We start from the raw sequence: 20345 nt of genomic DNA, 5'->3' as shown, positions 1-20345 counted from the left end.
AACAAGTGTAACTTCAAAATTTTAAGCATATAGAGAGGTGTATTAGTACCACGCAAATTTCTACAACCATATTTTCCTCTCTCATAATAATTTTCAGTAGCTTCATTAACAAACTCAACAATATAACTATCACATGCAGCATACTTTTCATGATTTCCAAACACATAATTTTTATCAAGTTCAAGAATAGTGGAATTAAAACTTTCAAACTTACTTTTATTAATAATATAACAAGGTAGTTGATCAATCTCAAGAGATATGGGACTCATAGAATAAGTCAAGAACTCTCCAATCCCATTTTCATTAGTAGTACAATTAATATTATCAAGTAACATAGGACCATCATCTAGAGCTTTATCATAAACATTTGCCAAGCAAAATTCTTTAGTACCATGCATTTCGACATCAGGCACAAACAAAGCATTATCATAAGATTTATCAAAGTAGCATGGATTATCATATATAACAGTAGCATAATTATTCTCACAAGTTTTACTTATAGGAAATATTTCAAGAGAATCCACAGGAACATAACATTCAACCTCTTTCGGTAAGCATGGAGGACAATCAAATAGTGTAAGAGATAAAGAGTTACTCTCATTAGAAGGTTGGCATGGGTAGCTAATCCATTCTTCCTCCTTTTGTTCATCACTCTCCTCTTCTTTTTCATCCAATGAGCTTTTAGGTTCATCAATTTCCTCCTCTTTTTCATCCAATGAGCTTTCAGGTTCATCAATTTCTTCTTCCACAGGTTCCTGCAAATTGTGAGTGCATTCTTGTGCATTAATGCGTCTCTCTTTATAATCAAGGATATAAGGATTCCTACTGTAGCATTCTATGCAAGAATTAAGGATAGTAGAGACATAATCTTTAAGGTCCTTACAAATAGCACAAGTTTCATAATTCTCAACCATGAAGGATTCTATCTCGGAGGCTCCCATAAATAAGACAAATTGTTCTACCTCTTCGAACCCATAATGAATATAGCAATTCCGATTATAGCTCTGAATAAAAAATTCCTCACTAAAACCACATTGAAATTTAAGATGTTCAGTATCCTGTTGAGAGCAACAGTTTATATCATGGCGTTTAAGCAAGATTTTAGCCATTGTATTCAATTTTTCTATCACAGCACTCATTATTTTACCAGTTCTTGATTCTCTATAGCTATTATAACATTCTATAAGCTCCAAATAGGTTGTTGGTTCTCCCATAATAGCAGTTTTTAATTTTTAGGTTTTTCAAATTTGTATGGATTTTTGGGTATATGAGAAAAGTAAAACAAAACAAAAAGAAACTAAGCAAAAGTAAACTAAGCAAAATAATACTAGACAGAAATAAACTAAGCACAAATAAACTAGATAAAATTAAACTAAGCAAAACAAAATAAAATAAAATAGAGAGAGAGATAGAGTGTACTCCCCAGGTGAACTTATGAGTAGAGCTATGCCTCCCCGGCAATGGCGCCAGAAAACAGTCTTGATAACCCACAAGTATAGGGGATCGCGGCAGTCTTCGAGGGAAGTAAAACCCAAATTTATTGATTCGACACAAGGGGAGGTAAAGAATACTTATAAGCCTTAACAACTGAGTTGTCAATTCAGTTGCACCTGGAAAAGCACTAGTAACAGGGGTGATGTGAAAGTAGCAGTAATATGAGAGCAATATTAACAGTAACACAGCAGCAGTAATAGTAACACAGGAGCAATGGCACCAGAGAATAGTTGATACTACTCCCAGTGACATGTAGAACAAGTATATGATGGTGAGAGATGGACCGGGGTTCCCAGCGATCTATACTAGTGGTAACTCTCCAATAACAAGTAACAAGTGTTGGGTGAACAAATTACAGTTGGGCAATTGATAGGATTGATAAGGCATTAAGAAAGAACATCAATTCATTAATCATGTAGGCATGTTTTCCATATATAGTCGTACGTGCTCGCAATGAGAAACTTGCACAACATCTATTGTCCTACCAGCCGGTGGCAGCCGGGCCTCAAGGGAATCTACTGGATATTAAGGTACTCCTTTTAATAGAGCACCGGAGCAAAGCATTAACACTCCGTGAAAACATGTGATCCTCACATCACCGCCATCCCCTCCGGTTGTCCCGATTTTTGTCACTTCGGGGCCTTTGGTTCCGGACAATGACATGTGCATACAACTTGTAGATACAATCTAAGCAATAATTATAAAGCTCAAATCTAAGATCATGCCACTCGGGCCCTAGTGACAAGCATTAAGCATAACAAGATTGCAGCAACAATAACTTCACAAACTTTATAGATAGACTAATCATAATGTATCATCCATCGGATCCCAACAAACACAACACTGATTACATCAGATGAATCTCAATCATGTAAGGCAGCTCATGAGATCATTGTATTGAAGTACATGGAGGAGAGAATACCAACTAGCTACTGCTAGAACCCGTAGTCCATGGGGGAACTACTCATGGAGCATGATGGAGGCGGTGGCGTCGATGGAGATGGCTTCCGGGGGCACTTCCCCGTCCCGGCAGGGTGCCGGAACAGAGAGTTCTGTCCCCCGAATTGGAGTTTTGCGATGGCGGCGGCGCCCCTGGAGTCTTTCTGGAGTTTCGTCAATTGGTACTGCGTTTTTAGGTCGAAAGGGGTTTTATAGGCGAAGAGGCGGCGCAAGGGGGCGCCTGGGGGCTGCTCACCATAGGCTGGCGCGGGCCCAGGCCAGGCCGCACCGCCTTATGGTGTGGTGGCCCTCTGGCCCCTCTCCGACTCTTCTTCGGTGTTCTGGAGCCTTCCGGGAAAAATAGGAGGTTTGGCGTTGATTTCGTCCAATTCCGAGAATATTGCCCGAACAGCCTTTCTGGAACCAAAAATAGCAGAAAATAGGAACTAGCACTGTGGCAACTTGTTAATATGTTAGTTCCGTAAAATGCATAAAAACATTATAAAGTGCAAGCAAAACATGTAAGTATTGTCATAAAACAAGCATGGAACATCAGAAATTATGGATACGTTGGAGACGTATCATCTCCCTTTGGGGAATAGAACTTTCCCCTCGGGACATCACGTATGAAAAAAGGAAGGCAATAAAGTCGCTAATTTTACCAGATTTCATTGCAGAGTGGATGGAGCTACAAAATACAGGACCCCCAGATTTATCGAGAACCTGGACTATGAAGTTTGACGGGTCCAAGAGGTTAGAAGGGCCTGGAGCAGGCGTGATACTAATATCACCTGAAGGCGACAAATTAAAGTATGTCTTACGAATGACGTTTCCAAACGCGTCTAACAATGAGGCAGAATATGAAGCCCTCATACATGGGATGAAGATGGCGAAGGCTTGCGGTGCTACTCGATTAAAAATATTTGGCGACTCTCAATTGGTGGCTCAGCAAGTCATGAATTAATGTGATGCAGTCAACGATAGTATGGTAGCATACAAGGAGGTATACAACGAGCTCGAGAAGTTGTTTGATGGATGCGAGGTAAATCACATCAGCAGGCTAAGCAACGATGAAGCCGATGTTCTCGCAAACATCGGGTCGTAGTGTCTCGCAATTCCACCAGGCGTATTCTGGGAAGAGATAGCAGAAAGATCTACCAAGCAGAAGAAAGCAAAAAAGAAGGAGAAAGATGAAAAACCCTCGGGGGCTGCAAAAGAAGTATCAGAAGAAGAGGAACAGGATCTCGTAATGATGGTACAAATTCCATGGATGCAGGTGTACATATCATACATCCTAAGAAAAGAAATACCCAACGATCCAGTTGAAGCAAGGCGAGTTATTAGACGATCCAAAGTTTTTACTGTGGTAAAAGGAGAGCTGTACAAACGAAGTATTTCGGGAGTGTTACAAAGATGCGTCACACCCGAAGAAGGAAGGATGATCTTGAAGGATGTGCACGAAGGAGTTTGTGGTCATCACACAAGCAGTTGAGCTATCGCAGCAAAGGTTTTTCGAGCTGGGTTTTACTGGTTAACAGCAATCGAGGACGCAAAGGAGATAGTACGAACTTGCGACACATGCCAGAGATTTGCCGTGAAGCCTCACTCTCCGGCAACAGAACTGATGCCAATACCATTTTCTTGGCCCTTTGCTCAATGGGGCCTCGACATGGTGGGAAAACTACACAAGGCCTCGCCAGGAGGATACGAGTATATGCTCGTTGTTGTCGACAAATTCACAAAATGGATAGAAGCAAAGCCGATAAATTCGCCGGACGGAGCGTCTGTCGTTAAGTTCATGAAAAGCATCGTCTTCAGGTTTGGAGTACCTCATAGCATCGTCACGGACAATGGTAGCAACTTCACATCCAAGGAATTCAAGGCATATTGTGCAGAGGTAGGCATCAAACTACATTTTGCATCAGTTGCACACCTGCAAACCAATGGTCAAGTCGAAAAAAGCCAATGGCATTATTTGCAATGGGATCAAGAAGCGTTTGCTAGCACCACTAGAAAAAGCTCGACATACTTGGCCTGAAGAGTTACCAAGTGTGTTATGGAGTATTCGAACAACACCAAATACAGCGACACAGCAAACACCGTTTTTTCTGGTCCATGGAGCGGAAGCAGTGTTGCCAATAGAAATAGAGCATGATTCTCCAAGAGTTACAGAGTACAACGAAGATGCCTCGAGAGAAGCACTGGAAGACGATGTCGACGCATTAGATGAAGCTCGAGACGAGGTGTTATAACGAGTCACTAAGTACCAGCAAGACCTGAAAAACTATCATAGTCGACGTTTGCGCCCGAGATCTTTTCAGGTTGGCGACTTAGTTCTTCGGCTCACGCAAAAAAGTCATGAGAAACTTGAGTCGCCGTGGCTTGGCCCTTACATCGTAACAGAAGTACTCGAAGGAGGAGCATACAAGATAAAGGACATGAAGACAGGGGTTGCCGAGCAAAACCCCTGGAACGTGGCGCAACTCAGGCGTTTCTATGCCTAGAGTCGAAATATAGATCCTCCGCTGTAAAAATACAATGTACTGAAACGCCCGCGAGTTTTCAGACACTCTTTTCCTTTTCAGGGCACCGAGTGGGGCTGGAAAGGTTTTTAATGAGGCGGGCTCGCGGTGCTGCAATATAGCAAAGATATTGATGATTTACATCCTCTTTTTCGATACACTCGGGGGCTCACGCCCTGTGATTACAATATAGCTCTTCATGATAATTTTGTCTTGGTTCAAAGCACCTCACAAATCAATACAAAATAGTGATCAACAAAAAGCTCGGGGGCTCATAACCCGTGGCGACAAAATACATACACTCTCGCAAAATAGCAAAGCCACCAAGGCGTAAAAAAATAAAGCCTGAGCTCCGGCTAAAGGCTCGGGGGCTCATACAAGATAGATTATACTTTACAATATAGACAACTTCGTCATCAAGAAAAATTCGACACAAAAAAATATGCATAACTTCCTGCAATATAGTACAGCTCATTTGATGCTTAATATACTATCTATGGATAGACCCTTGTTATTTGCAGGAGTTGTCGTATGCTCAGCATAGCTCCCTTTGACAAAAAATTCAGAGTCCATCCGAAGAAGTTCATCCATCATTTCTTCGGCTACAGGAGTTACAGTATCATTGATTTTGTCGATGTTCCTTTTTCGCTTTGACTGCTTGGCCAGACACTTGGCAACAATATTCGTCAGGTCTAATTTTCGGTAACAGATCTGTATCATAATCATGGCGAATCTTGCTCCAGCAGACAGTTGAGCTCACACAAAGTTATGGATACGAGGGGCATCCCGAAATTTTTCCATCAGACCAAGAAGAGTGTCCGGTACTTCGTTCCGAGGAAACAATGTACTATAAACCAAGGACAAGGTTCTGGTACAGAACTCAAGAAACTCACGAACCTGACAGGCGCGGTCTTGAAACCTGACAATCTGTCGGGTACGTTCCGGAGTGGTCCAGAACAAGGAACCATGGTCAAGTGAAAGGTTAACCAGGAGATTTGTCCTTGCGTCTACTCTTTGGTCCTCAGCAGCAGTGTTTAGAAAAGAACCTATTTGGCGACAGCGCAAGATTTTCAAAGGAGGAAACAGTGAAAAAACAGATGAAGTTTTGGTTTGATAAAGCATACCTGACATATCCAAGCTGGCTTCATTCATCAACTCATGCATTAAATTCTCTCGGGTGGTAGCTTCTGCAGCTTCAGAAATGGCGGTTTCCTTGGCAGCTATAGCTTCTTGAGCCTGCTGTAGTGCAACCTTCTCTCTTTCAGACGACTTTCGAGCTTGCTCCATCATCACAAGTGTTTGCTTCTTCGCATACTGAAGCTGCTGACGAAGTTCCTTCAAGTCCTGCGCTGAATCCTTACTCGAGGAATCTTCACCAAACTTGCTATCAACAGGCATTTTCTTCGAGTGGGAGGCAGCAGGAAAAACATCGGAGGGACGAGGAGTTGAAGTGTAGTTATCAAATATTAACTGAAAATAAAAATTTCGACATCAATCATCAAGCAAAATAGATTTCCATTGATTCTCACAATATTTACAAGGCATTACAATGGAGGATACCCTAACAAATCAGTAGGGTAAGTGTCGCCAAAGCTACTTTGGCGACAGCTTCAAAAGGAAAAAGGAAGAAGAAAAATAAAGAAAGACAGGGTGGTCTACTTGACCTTCGGCTTAGATGAACTTGGAGCAGTAGCTGGCTTGCAACCGAGGAGGGCAAGGATCGGTTTTGAGGAAGGCTTGGCAGCTTTAATCAAAGTTTGCCACTTTTTCGTTTCCATCTCCTCGATGTCGCCAACTTTAGCCCAGTCGACGTTTTGTTGGCTGTCGGCAACCAGAGCAATAGTGCCTTCAACACCAATCTTCAGGCCTTCTTGCCGAAGTTTGAGCCCGAGATCTTCCGTCAGGTTGAAGCATTTGGCGAGAGCAGTAAAAGTGTTGTGCTCTTCTTTCTTCGGGAAGAAATAGGGGAAAAGCTTCGACAGACCTGCTTCGGCGTCAGCAAGGCCATCACGTGCTTCATCTCCATGGATTTCAAGGAGTGAAAGCGCGTCGAGAAGCTCGTCGCCTTCAGGACTTTCCAGTTCATACTCTTCATGTGTCCTCCCTAAAAACAAGCAAGAGGAAGCTCGTTACTAAGTACGCAAAGAGAAAAGTGAAGCAACCCGAAGAAATGCACAAGGATATGAGTACTTACTAACAAAACATCGACTCTGCGATTGTAAGCGACTGAGGATTTCTTTTTCTCGAGCAGCCTGCTCGGCCGTCTTGTCGCTCAAAGCGGTTTCTGCTTCATGAAGTCTTTTTCGGAGATCTTCGATGACAGCGGCATCAGATTCAGCCTTCTTGAGAGCCTTTTTCTGTTGCTCCAGTTTATGAGCAAGAGAATCAGCACGCTTGTTGGCTTCCACAAGGTTTTCTCACAAAATAGTCGACAGTTATGAGAATCATGACAAAAAAGGAAGAGAGAGGTCATTTGCCCGAAGATGTAGCAAAAAATTACCTTCGGCCTTCTTAGCATAATCACGGTACCCGACGAATTGGGTACCGAGGCGGATGAATTCCTTCATCAAAGGCTGACAAAAAGAAAAAAAAAAGAGAGAAGCAAGCATCACTAAGGGAAAAAATTTGACAGCAAAAAGCAAGAAGAAGCGAAAAACAATAAAGAATTGACAGCTTTGAAAATATTTGGCACAGAAGAAAAGAAGAGAGCAACTTACATCATCAAGAGGAGGAATCGCGGAGCTACCAGGTGTTAAGGTAGGCTCCTTGGTCAGTTCAACCCTCGCCCTCTTAGGCGAAGGGGCACATGGGCTTACAGGAGGAGTAGGAAGCTCGATGATTTGCTGTGGAGGCGAAGTTTCATCTCCATCAGGTTGAGCTTCAGAAACAACTAAAGTACGCGACGTACTCGTTCGAGCAGTCGCGTCAATAGGTTGCTCTTCATCCTCATCGTCGCTACAATACAAAGGCGACAATATAAGAATCTATAGATAAAAACATGGCGAGGAAAACAAACAACGCAATAGAGAACTTACGAGCTGACAAGGGCATCCTCGTAAAGATTGAAAGTCGCCTTCTTTTCGGAAGGACCAACTTCTTCGGCAGGAGGTGCGGTGGCCTTGGAGGTGCCAGAATCGACACCTTCATCCCTTTTCCTCTTGTTCCTTGGAGAAACAACGGGAGGAAGGGAGCGTGTCGAGGAAGTGGCCTCAGACTCGGCTTATTTTTCAGAGGAAGCCGCGGATTTTTGAGAAACCGTGACTTCACTCTCAGGGCAAGAAGTACCTGATACGTCTTCGACGTATCGATAATTTCTTATGTTCCATGCCACATTATTGATGATATCTACATGTTTTATGCATACTTTATGTCATATTTATGCGTTTTCCGGAACTAACCTATTGACGAGATGCCGAAGTGCCAGTTCCTGTTTTCTGCTGTTTTTGGTTCCAGAAATCCTAGTAAGGAAATATTCTCGGAATTGGACGAAATCAACGCCCAGCATCCTATTTTTCCCGGAAGGTTCCAGAGCATCGAAGAAGTACCGGAGAGGAGCCCTGGGGGCCCCACACACGCCACCGTGGCGCGGCCAGAGGGGGGCCGCGCCCCCCTAGTGTGTGGGCCCACCAGGCCCCCTCCGAGGCTGCCCTTCCGCCTACTTAAGGTCTCCGTCGCGAAAACCCTATCACGATCGACGAAACCCACAAAAACCTTCCATAGCCGCCGCCATCGCGAAGCCAAGATCTGGGGGACAGGAGTCTCTGTTCCGGCACGCCGCCGGGACGGGGAAGTGCCCCCGGAAGGCTTCTCCATCGACACCACCGCCATCTTCATCACCGCTGCTGTCTCCCATGAGGAGGGAGTAGTTCTCCATCGAGGCTAAGGGCTGTACCAGTAGCTATGTGGTTAATCTCTCTCCTATGTACTTCAATACAATAATCTCATGAGCTGCCTTACATGATTGAGATTCATATGATGATGCTTGTAATCTAGATGTCATTGTGCTAGTCAAGTGGATTTTACTTATATGATCTCCGGAGACTCCTTGTCCCACGTGTGTAAAGGTGACAGTGTGTGCATCGTGTAGTACTTGGCGTAGGCTATGATTGTGATCTCTTGTAGATTATGAAGTTAACTATTGCTATGATGGTATTGATGTGATCTATGCCTCCTTTCGTAGTGTGATGGTGACAGTGTGCATGCTATGTTAGTACTTGGTTTGGTTATGTTGATCTGTCATGCACTCTAAGGTTATTTAAATAAGAACATCGAATATTGTGGAGCTTGTTAACTCCGGCATTGAGGGTTCGTGTAATCCTACACAGTTAGTGGTGTTCATCATTCAACAAGAGGGTGTAGAGTCTAGCATCTATCTATTTATTTATGTGATCAATGTTGAGAGTGTCCACTAGTGAAAGTATGATCCCTAGGCCTTGTTCCTAAATACTGCTATCGCTGCTTGTTTACTGTTTTACTGCATCTGTACTGTCCGCAATATTACCACCATCAACCACCCGCCAGTCCTGGACAGCAAAGCACTTTTCTGGTGCTGTTGCTACTGCTCATACTTATTCATACCACCTGTATTTCACTATGTCTTCGCCGAACTAGTGCACCTATTAGGTGTGTTGGGGACACAAGAGACTTCTTGCTTTGTGGTTGCAGGGTTGCATGAGAGGGATATCTTTGACCTCTTCCTCCCTGAGTTCGATAAACCTTGGGTGATCCACTTAAGGGAAACTTGCTGCTGTTCTACAAACCTCTGCTCTTGGAGGCCCAACACTGTCTAGAAAAATAGAAGCACCCGTAGACATCAAGCACTTTTCTGGCGCCGTTGCCGGAGAGGAAAGGTAAAAGGCACTCATACTCCGGTTCCAGGTAACAGTACTTTTCTGGCGCCGTTGTGTTTGTGCTCGAAGCTATTTCCTTTAGATCCTGCAATTGCATCTTTTTGTTTCTTGTTTACACTAGTTAGGCATAATGGACAACAATGAGCTTCTTATTCTATTTCCTGATTTAAGACATGGATGGTTTGATCCGAAAATTAAAAAACCCATGGAACATATTAGCATGAACACTTTGAACACTATTGTTGCTAATGATATGGAAAGTTCTAAGCTTGGGGAAGCTGGCTTTGATGAGCATGATCTTTTTAGTCCCCCAAGCATTGAGGAGAAAATTTACTTTGATGATACTTTACCTCCTATTTATGATGATTATAATGATAATAGTCTTTTGGTTCCACCTGTTATGGAGGATAAATTTAATTATGATTACAATATGCCTCCCATATTTGATGATGAGAATAATAATGATAGCTACTTTGTTGAATTTGCTCCCACTATTACTAATAAAATTGATTATGCTTATGTGGAGAGTAATAATTTTATGCATGAGACTCATGATAAGAATGTTTCATTTGATAGTTATATTGTTGAGTTTGCTCATGATGCTACTGGATATTATTATGAGAGAGGAAAATATGGTTGTAGAAATTTTCATGTTACTAAAACACCTCTCTATGTGCTGAAATTTTTGAAGCTACACTTGTTCTATCTTCCTATGCTTGTTACTTTGCTATTCATGAACTTGTTTATTTACAAGATTCCTATGCATAGGAAGCATGTTAGACTTAAATGTGTTTTGAATTTGCTTCTTGATGCTCTCTTTTGCCTCAACTCTTATTTCTTGGGAGTGCATCATTGAAATTATTGAGCCCATCTTAATGGCTATAAAGAAAGAACTTCTTGGGAGATAACCCATGTGTTTAGTTTGCTACAGTAATTTTGTTTTATATTTGTGTCTTGGAAGTTTTTACTACTGTAGAAACCTCTCCTTATCTTATTTTATTGCATTGTTGTGCCAAGTAAAGTCTTTGATAGTAAGGTTCATACTAGATTTGGATTACTGTGCAGAAACAGATTTCTTGCTGTCACGAATCTGGGCCTAATTCTCTGTAGGTAACTCAGAAAATTATGTCAATTTACGTGAGTGATCCTCAGATATGTACACAAGTTTCATTAAATTTGAGCATTTTCATTTGAGCAAGTCTGTTGCCTCTTTAAAATTCGTCTTCACGGACTGTTCTGTTTTGACAGATTCTGCCTTTTATTTCGCATTGCCTCTTTTGCTATGTGGGATGGATTTATTTGTTCCATTGACTTCCAGTAGCTTTGGGCAATGTATAGAAGTGTTAAGAATGAATGTGTCACCTCTGAACATGTGAATTTTTGATTATGCACTAACCCTCTAATGAGTTTGTTTCGAGTTTGGTGTGGAGGAAGTTTTCAAGGGTCAAGAGAGGAGGATGATATACTATGATCAAGAAGAGTGAAAGCTCTAAGCTTGGGGATGCCCCGGTGGTTCATCCCTGCATATTTCAAGAAGACTCAAGCGTCTAAGCTTGGGGATGCCTTGGGCATCCCCTTCTTCATCGACAACATTATCAGGTTCCTCTAGTGAAACTATATTTTTATTCCATCACATCTTATGTACTTTGCTTGGAGCGTCTGTTTGTTTTTGTTTTTGTTTTGTTTGAATAAAATGGATCCTAGCATTCATTGTGTGGGAGAGAGACACGCTCCGCTGTTGCATATGGACAAGTATGTCCTTAGGCTTTACTCATAGTATTCATGGCGAAGTTTCTTCTTCGTTAAATTGTTATATGGTTGGAATTGGAAAATGCTACATGTAGTAATTGCTATAATGTCTTGGGTAATGTGATACTTGGCAATTGTTGTGCTCATGTTTAAGCTCTTGCATCATATGCTTTGCACCTATTAATGAAGAAATACATAGAGCATGCTAAATTTTGGTTTGCATATTTGGTCTCTCTAAAGTCTAGATAATTTCTAGTATTGAGTTTGAACAACAAGGAAGACGGTGTAGAGTCTTATAATGTTTACAATATGTCTTTTATGTGAGTTTTGCTGCACCGCTTCATCCTTGTGTTTGTTTCAAATAACCTTGCTAGCCTAAACCTTGTATCGAGAGGGAATACTTCTCATGCATCCAAAATACTTGAGCCAACCACTATGCCATTTGTGTCCACCATACCTACCTACTACATGGTATTTCTCCGCCATTCCAAAGTAAATTGCTTCATGTGCTACCTTTAAACCTTCAAAATGCTTCTCAATTTGTGTTAATGTTTTATAGCTCATGAGGAAGTATGTGGTGTTTATCTTTCAACCTTGGCATTTATTCTTGACAGACTTTCATAATGGACTAGTGGCACATCCGCTTATCCAATAATTTTGCAAAAAGAGCTGGCAATGGGGTTCCCAGCCCCGATTAATCAAACTTCATTAATAATTCTCTTCACATGTTTTGCTCTGATTCATCAGTAAGCAACTTAATTTTGCAAATAGACACTCCTCCATGGTATGAGATTGATGGTAGGCACCCGAGGATTCGGTTAGCCATGGCTTGTGTAAGCAAAGGTTGGGGGGAGTGTCACTCATAATAAAAACTAAAGTACATGTGTAAACAAAAGAGAAGAGGGATGATCTACCTTGCTGGTAGAGATAACGTCCTTCATGGGAGCCGCTCTTGAAAGTCTGGTTGGCAAGGTAGTTAGAGTGCCCACTACCATTCGTTGACAACAACAAACACCTCTCAAAATTTTACTTTTATGCTCTCTATATGATTTCAAAACTTGAAAATCTCTAGCACATGATTTATCCCTGCTTCCCTCTGCGAAGGGCCTTTCTTCTACTTTTATTGTTGAGTCAGTTCACCTATTTCTCTCCACCTCAAGAAGCAAACACTTGTGTGAACTGTGCATTGATTCCTACATACTTGCATATTGCACTTGTTATATTACTTTGCATTGACAATATCCATGAGATACACATGTTATAAGTTGAAAGCAACCGCTGAAACTTAATCTTCCTTTGTGTTGCTTCAATACCTTTACTTTGATTTATTGCTTTATGAGTTAACTCTTATGCAAGACTTATTGATGCTTGTCTTGAAAGTACTATTCATGAAAAGTATTTGCTTTATGATTCATTTGTTTACTCATGTCATTACCATTGTTTTGATCGCTGCATTCATTACATGTGTTTACAATAGTATGATCAAGGTTATGATGGCATGTCACTCCAGAAATTATCTTTGTTATCGTTTACCTGCTCGGGACGAGCAGAAACTAAGCTTGGGGATGCTGATATGTCTCCGACGTATCGATAATTTCTTATGTTCCATGCCACATTATTGATGATATCTACATGTTTTATGCATACTTTATGTCATATTTATGTGTTTTCCGGAACTAACCTATTGACGAGATGCCGAAGTGCCAGTTCCTGTTTTCTGCTGTTTTTGGTTCCAGAAATCCTAGTAAGGAAATATTCTCGGAATTGGACGAAATCAACGCCCAGCATCCTATTTTTCCCGGAAGGTTCCAGAGCATCGAAGAAGTACCGGAGAGGAGCCCTAGGGGCCCCACACGCCACCCTGGCGCGGCTAGAGGGGGGCCGCGCCCCCCTAGTGTGTGGGCCCACCAGGCCGCCTCCGAGGCTGCCCTTCCGCCTACTTAAGGTCTCCATCGCGAAGCCAAGATCTGGGGGACAGGAGTCTCTGTTCCGGCACGCCGCCGGGACGGGGAAGTGCCCCCGGAAGGCTTCTCCATCGACACCACCGCCATCTTCATCACCGCTGCTGTCTCCCATGAGGAGGGAGTAGTTCTCCATCGAGGCTAAGGGCTGTACCAGTAGCTATGTGGTTAATCTCTCTCCTATGTACTTCAATACAATAATCTCATGAGCTGCCTTACATGATTGAGATTCATATGATGATGCTTGTAATCTAGATGTCATTGTGCTAGTCAAGTGGATTTTACTTATGTGATCTCCGGAGACTCCTTGTCCCACGTGTGTAAAGGTGACAGTGTGTGCATCGTGTAGTACTTGGCGTAGGCTATGATTGTGATCTCTTGTAGATTATGAAGTTAACTATTGCTATGATGGTATTGATGTGATCTATGCCTCCTTTCGTAGTGTGATGGTGACAGCGTGCATGCTATGTTAGTACTTGGTTTGGTTATGTTGATCTATCATGCACTCTAAGGTTATTTAAATATGAACATCGAATATTGTGGAGCTTGTTAACTCCGGCATTGAGGGTTCGTGTAATCCTACACAGTTAGTGGTGTTCATCATCCAACAAGAGGGTGTAGAGTCTAGCATCTATCTATTTATTTATGTGATCAATGTTGAGAGTGTCCACTAGTGAAAGTATGATCCCTAGGCCTTGTTCCTAAATACTGCTATCGCTGCTTGTTTACTGTTTTACTGCATCTGTACTGTCCGCAATATTACCACCATCAACCACCCGCCAGTCCTGGACAGCAAAGCACTTTTCTGGTGCTGTTGCTACTGCTCATACTTATTCATACCACCTGTATTTCACTATCTCTTCGCCGAACTAGTGCACCTATTAGGTGTGTTGGGGACACAAGAGACTTCTTGCTTTGTGGTTGCAGGGTTGCATGAGAGGGATATCTTTGACCTCTTCCTCCCCGAGTTCGATAAACCTTGGGTGATCCACTTAAGGGAAACTTGCTGCTGTTCTACAAACCTCTGCTCTTGGAGGCCCAACACTGTCTACAAGAATAGAAGCAGCCGTAGACATCAGTACCCTGGTTGTCATCGTCGACAACAGTACGTTCTTCAACTTCTCCACCTTCAGAAAGAGGAGGAAGAGAAGCCAGAACAAGGTGGTTCTGCGAAAAATAAAGAGTGTCCACAAAAAGTTATGCAAAAGAAGCTAGCAAGATAGTAGTCGACAAATACTAAAAACTCGAGAAGACAATACAGAAGTCGAGGAAAAATTACCCCGGGAAGGGGATTGGCGCCACTATATGGCGTAATGCGGCAAGAGGATGGAATAGTATCCTTCTTGCTGAGCGATGAAATTCTTCGGATCAGTTTTTCCAAGTCCTTCACAGGAAGATCTTTGGAAATCCTGTCGATATCTTCTTCACCAGCGTACATCCAAAGGGGATTTTTGCGAGCCTGGAGAGGCTGCACTCTAATCCTAAGGAAGTAGGCCGTAATCTGGATACCCGATAGCTTTTTGCCACGGGTGTTCTGAAGCTCATGGATGCGAGTCATCAGCGCCTCTGTCGCCAATTTCTCTTCTTCGGTAGCTTCAGCGTCCCAGGAACGGCGGCGAAAAATCTTGGCTCCTCCGTCGAAAGGGGCGATGTTGTTCTCCACCGAGTCAGAGCTTTCTTCGTGCACATAGAGCCAGCGCTTGCGCCACCCTTGGACGGAGTCGGGAAATTTGACGTCGAAGTATTCAACGTCAGAACGAACACAAATAACAATGCCGCCGATGTTATAGGCGACGTTGTGGGAGCCATTGCGGCGGAGGCAGAAGATACGCTTCCACAGAGCCCAATTAGGTTGGACTCCGAGGAAGCACTCACACAGTGTGATAAAAATCGACACGTGGAGGATGGAATTGGGCGTCAGCTGATGCAGCTGAAGCCCGTAGACAAAGAGGAGACCTCGAAGAAATTCATGGATAGGGGGAGAAAGACCGCGGATGAGGTGTGATAGCGTGTATACACACGTCCGTTGGGAACCCTGATACGTCTCCGACGTATCGATAATTTCTTATGTTCCATGCCACATTATTGATGTTATCTACATGTTTTATGCACACTTTATGTCATATTCGTGCATTTTCTGGAACTAACCTATTAACAAGATGCCGAAGTGCCGATTCTTTGTTTTCTGCTGTTTTTGGTTTCAGAAATCCTAGTAAGGAAATATTCTCGGAATTGGACGAAATCAAAGCCCAGGGGCCTATTTTCTCACGAAGCTTCCAGAAGTCCGAAGGAGAGACGAAGAGGGGCCACGGAGGGGCCACACCATAGGGCGGCGCGGCCCCCCCCCTTGGCCGCGCCGGCCTGTAGTGTGGGGCCCCCGTGCCGCCTCTTGACCTGCCCTTCCGCCTATAAAAAGTCTCCGTGACGAAACCCCCCGTACCGAGAACCACGATACGGAAAACCTTCCAGAGACGCCGCCGCCGCCGATCCCATCTCGGGGGATCCAGGAGATCGCCTCCGGCACCCTGCCGGAGAGGGGAATCATCTCCCGGAGGACTCTACGCCGCCATGGTCGCCTCCGGTGTGATGTGTGAGTAGTCTACCCCTGGACTATGGGTCCATAGCAGTAGCTAGATGGTTGTCTTCTCCCCATTGTGCTATCATTGTCGGATCTTGTGAGCTGCCTAACATGATCAAGATCATCTATCTGTAATTCTATATGTTGCGTTTGTTGGGATCCGATGAATAGAGAATACTTGTTATGTTGATTATCAAAGTTATGCTATGTGTTGTTTATGATCTTGCATGCTCTCCGTTACTAGTAGATGCTCTGGCCAAGTAGATGCTTGTAACTCCAAGAGGGAGTACTTATGCTCGATAGTGGGTTCATGCCTGCATTGACACCTGGGACAGTGACAGAAAGTTCTAAGGTTGTGTTGTGCTGTTGCCACTAGGGATAAAACATTAGTGCTATGTTCAAGGATGTAGTCACTAGTTACATTACGCACCATACTTAATGCAATTGTCTGTTGTTTGCAACTTAATACTGGAGGGGGTTCGGATGATAACCTGAAGGTGGACTTTTTAGGCATAGATGCAGTTGGATGACGGTCTATGTACTTTGTCGTAATGCCCAATTAAATCTCACTATACTCATCATGATATGTATGTGCATGGTCATGCTCTCTTTATTTGTCAATTGCCCAACTGTAATTTGTTCACCCAACATGCTGTTCGTCTTATGGGAGAGACACCTCTAGTGAACTGTGGACCCCGGTCCAATTCTCTTTACTGAAATACAATCTACTGCAATACTTGTTCTACTGTTTTCTGCAAACAATCATCTTCCACACAATACGGTTAATCCTTTGTTACAGCAAGCCGGTGAGATTGACAACCTCACTGTTTCGTTGGGGCAAAGTACTTTGGTTGTGTTGTGCAGGTTCCACGTTGGCGCCGGAATCCCTGGTGTTGCGCCGCACTACATCCCGCCGCCATCAACCTTCAACGTGCTTCTTGGCTCCTCCTGGTTCGATAAACCTTGGTTTCTTTCTGAGGGAAAACTTGCTGCTGTGCGCATCATACCTTCCTCTTGGGGTTGCCCAATGAACGTATGAAATACACGCCATCAAGCTAAATTTCTGGCGCCGTTGCCGAGGATCTGAAGAAAAAGTTACACCACAAAGATTTCTAACTCCCACGTCAACTACACGCCAGCAGCTAAATTTCTGGCGCCGTTGCCGGGGAGATCAAGACACGCTGCAAGGGGAGTCACCACTTCTCAATCTCTTTACTTTGTTTTTGTCTTGCTTAGTTTTATTTACTACTTTGTTTGCTGCACTAAATCAAAATACAAAAAAATTAGTTGCTAGTTTTACTTTATTTGCTATCTTGTTTGCTATATCAAAAACACAAAAAAATTAGTTTACTTGCATTTACTTTATCTAGTTTGCTTTATTTACTGTTGCTAAAATGGCCAACGCTGAAAACACTAAGTTGTGTGACTTCACAACCACAAATAATAATGATTTCTTATGCACACCTATTGCTCCACCTGCTACTACAGCAGAATTCTTTGAAATTAAACCTGCTTTACTGAATCTTGTTATGCGAGAGCAATTTTCTGGTGTTAGTTCTGATGATGCTGCTGCCCATCTTAATAATTTTGTTGAACTATGTGAAATGCAAAAATATAAAGATGTAGATGGTGACATTATAAAATTAAAATTGTTCCCTTTCTCATTAAGAGGAAGAGCTAAAGATTGGTTGCTATCTCTGCCTAAGAATAGTATTGATTCATGGACTAAATGCAAGGATGCTTTTATTGGTAGATATTATCCCCCTGCTAAAATTATATCTTTGAGGAGTAGCATAATGAATTTTAAACAATTAGATACTGAACATGTTGCTCAAGCTTGGGAAAGAATGAAATCTCTGGTTAAAAATTGCCCAACCCATGGACTGACTACTTGGATGATCATCCAAACCTTCTATGCAGGACTAAATTTTTCTTCACGGAATTTATTGGATTCAGCTGCTGGAGGTACCTTTATGTCCATCACTCTTGGTGAAGCAACAAAGCTTCTTGATAATATGATGATCAACTACTCTGAATGGCACACGGAAAGAGCTCCACAAGGTAAGAAGGTAAATTCTGTCGAAGAAACCTCTTCCTTGAGTGATAAGATTGATGCTATTATGTCTATGCTTGTGAATGATAGGACTAATATTGATCCTAATAATGTTCCATTAGCTTCATTGGTTGCACAAGAAGAACATGTTGATGTAAACTTCATTAAAAATAATAATTTCAACAACAATGCTTACCGGAACAATTCTAGTAACAACTATAGACCATATCCTTATAATAATGGCAACGGCTATGGTAATTCTTATGGGAATTCTTACAACAATAATAGGAGTTCACCCCTGGACTTGAAGCCATGCTTAAAGAATTTATTAGTACACAAACTGCTTTTAACAAATCTGTTGAAGAAAAGCTTGGGAAAATTGATATACTTGCTTCTAAAGTCGATAGTCTTGCTGCTGATGTTGATCTTTTGAAATCAAAAGTTTTGCCTAATGAGAATCATCATAATAAAATTACTACTACAGCAAATGCCATTCAAGTTAGAATTAATGAGAATATAAGATTAATGGCTGGCTGCGTGCTAGGTGGGATAGAGAAGAAAATGAAAAACTAGCTAAAGAAAAGAATATAGCTAAAGTTTGGACTATTACCACCACTAGTAATGCTAATGCTACACATGTTGCTGCACCTCCTACTCATACTAATAAAAGAATTGGTGTTAGCAATGTTTCCACTTCTAATGCAAAGCGCGAAAAACTGCCTGAAACTGCTAAAACTGCTGAAACTGCTTGTGATAAAGCTGCTGAAATTTTTTCCAACATTGGGGATGATGATCCCATTGCTTTAGATTATAATGGTTTGAATTTTGATGATTGCCACATCTCTGAAGTTATAAAGTTCTTGCAAAAACTTGCTAAAAGTACTAATGCTAGTGCTATAAATTTGGCTTTTACACATCATATTACAAATGCTCTTATAAAAGCTAGAGAAGAGAAACTAGAGCGCGAAGCCTCTATTCCTAAAAAGCTAGAGGATGGTTGGGAGCCCATCATTAAGATGAAGGTTAAAGATTTTGATTGTAATGCTTTATGTGATCTTGGTGCAAGTATTTCTGTTATGCCTAAGAAAATTTATAATATGCTTGACTTGCCACCGCTGAAAAATTGTTATTTGGATGTTAATCTTGCTGATCATTCTACAAAGAAACCTTTGGGGAAAGTTGATAATGTTCGCATTACCATTAACAATAACCTTGTTCCCGTTGATTTTGTTGTCTTGGATATTGAATGCAATGCATCTTGTCCCATTATATTGGGAAGACCTTTTCTTCGAACTGTTGGTGCTGTTATTGATATGAAGGAAGGTAATATAAAATATCAATTTCCTCTCAAGAAAGGTATGGAACACTTCCCTAGAAAGAGAATAAAGGTACCTTTTGACTCTATTATGAGAACAAATTATGATGTTGACACTTCGTCTCTTGATAATACTTGATACACACTTTCTGCGCCTAGCTGAAAGGCGTTAAAGAAAAGCGCTTATGGGAGACAACCCATGTTTTTACCTACAGTACTTTGTTTTTATTTTGTGTCTTGGAAGTTGTTTACTACTGTAGCAACCTCTCCTTATCTTAGTTTTGTGTTTTGTTGTGCCAAGTTAAGCCGTTGATAGAAAAGTAAGTACTAGATTTGGATTACTGCACAGTTCCAGATTTCTTTGCTGTCACGAATCTGGGTCCACCTCCCTGTAGGTAGCTCAGAAAATTAAGCCAATTTACGTGCATGATCCTCAGATATGTACGCAACTTTCATTAAATTTGAGCATTTTCATTTGAGCAAGTCTGGTGCCATTTTAAAATTCGTCAATACGAACTGTTCTGTTTTGACAGATTCTGCCTTTTATTTCGCATTGCCTCTTTCGCTATGTTGGATGAATTTTTTGATCCATTAATGTCCAGTAGCATTATGCAATGTCCAGAAGTGTTAAGAATGATTGTGTCACCTCTGAATATGTCAATTTATATTGTGCACTAACCCTCTAATGAGTTGTTTCGAGTTTGGTGTGGAGGAAGTTTTCAAGGATCAAGAGAGGAGTATGATGCAACATGATCAAGGAGAGTGAAAGCTCTAAGCTTGGGGATGCACCCGGTGGTTCACCCCTGCATATATCAAGAAGACTCAAGCGTCTAAGCTTGGGGATGCCCAAGGCATCCCCTTCTTCATCGACAACATTATCAGGT

The sequence above is a fragment of the Lolium perenne genome, chromosome 3 (assembly GCF_019359855.2).
Source record: "Lolium perenne isolate Kyuss_39 chromosome 3, Kyuss_2.0, whole genome shotgun sequence".
Taxonomy (NCBI): domain Eukaryota; kingdom Viridiplantae; phylum Streptophyta; class Magnoliopsida; order Poales; family Poaceae; genus Lolium; species Lolium perenne.
This window is presented reverse-complemented; position numbering follows the sequence as displayed.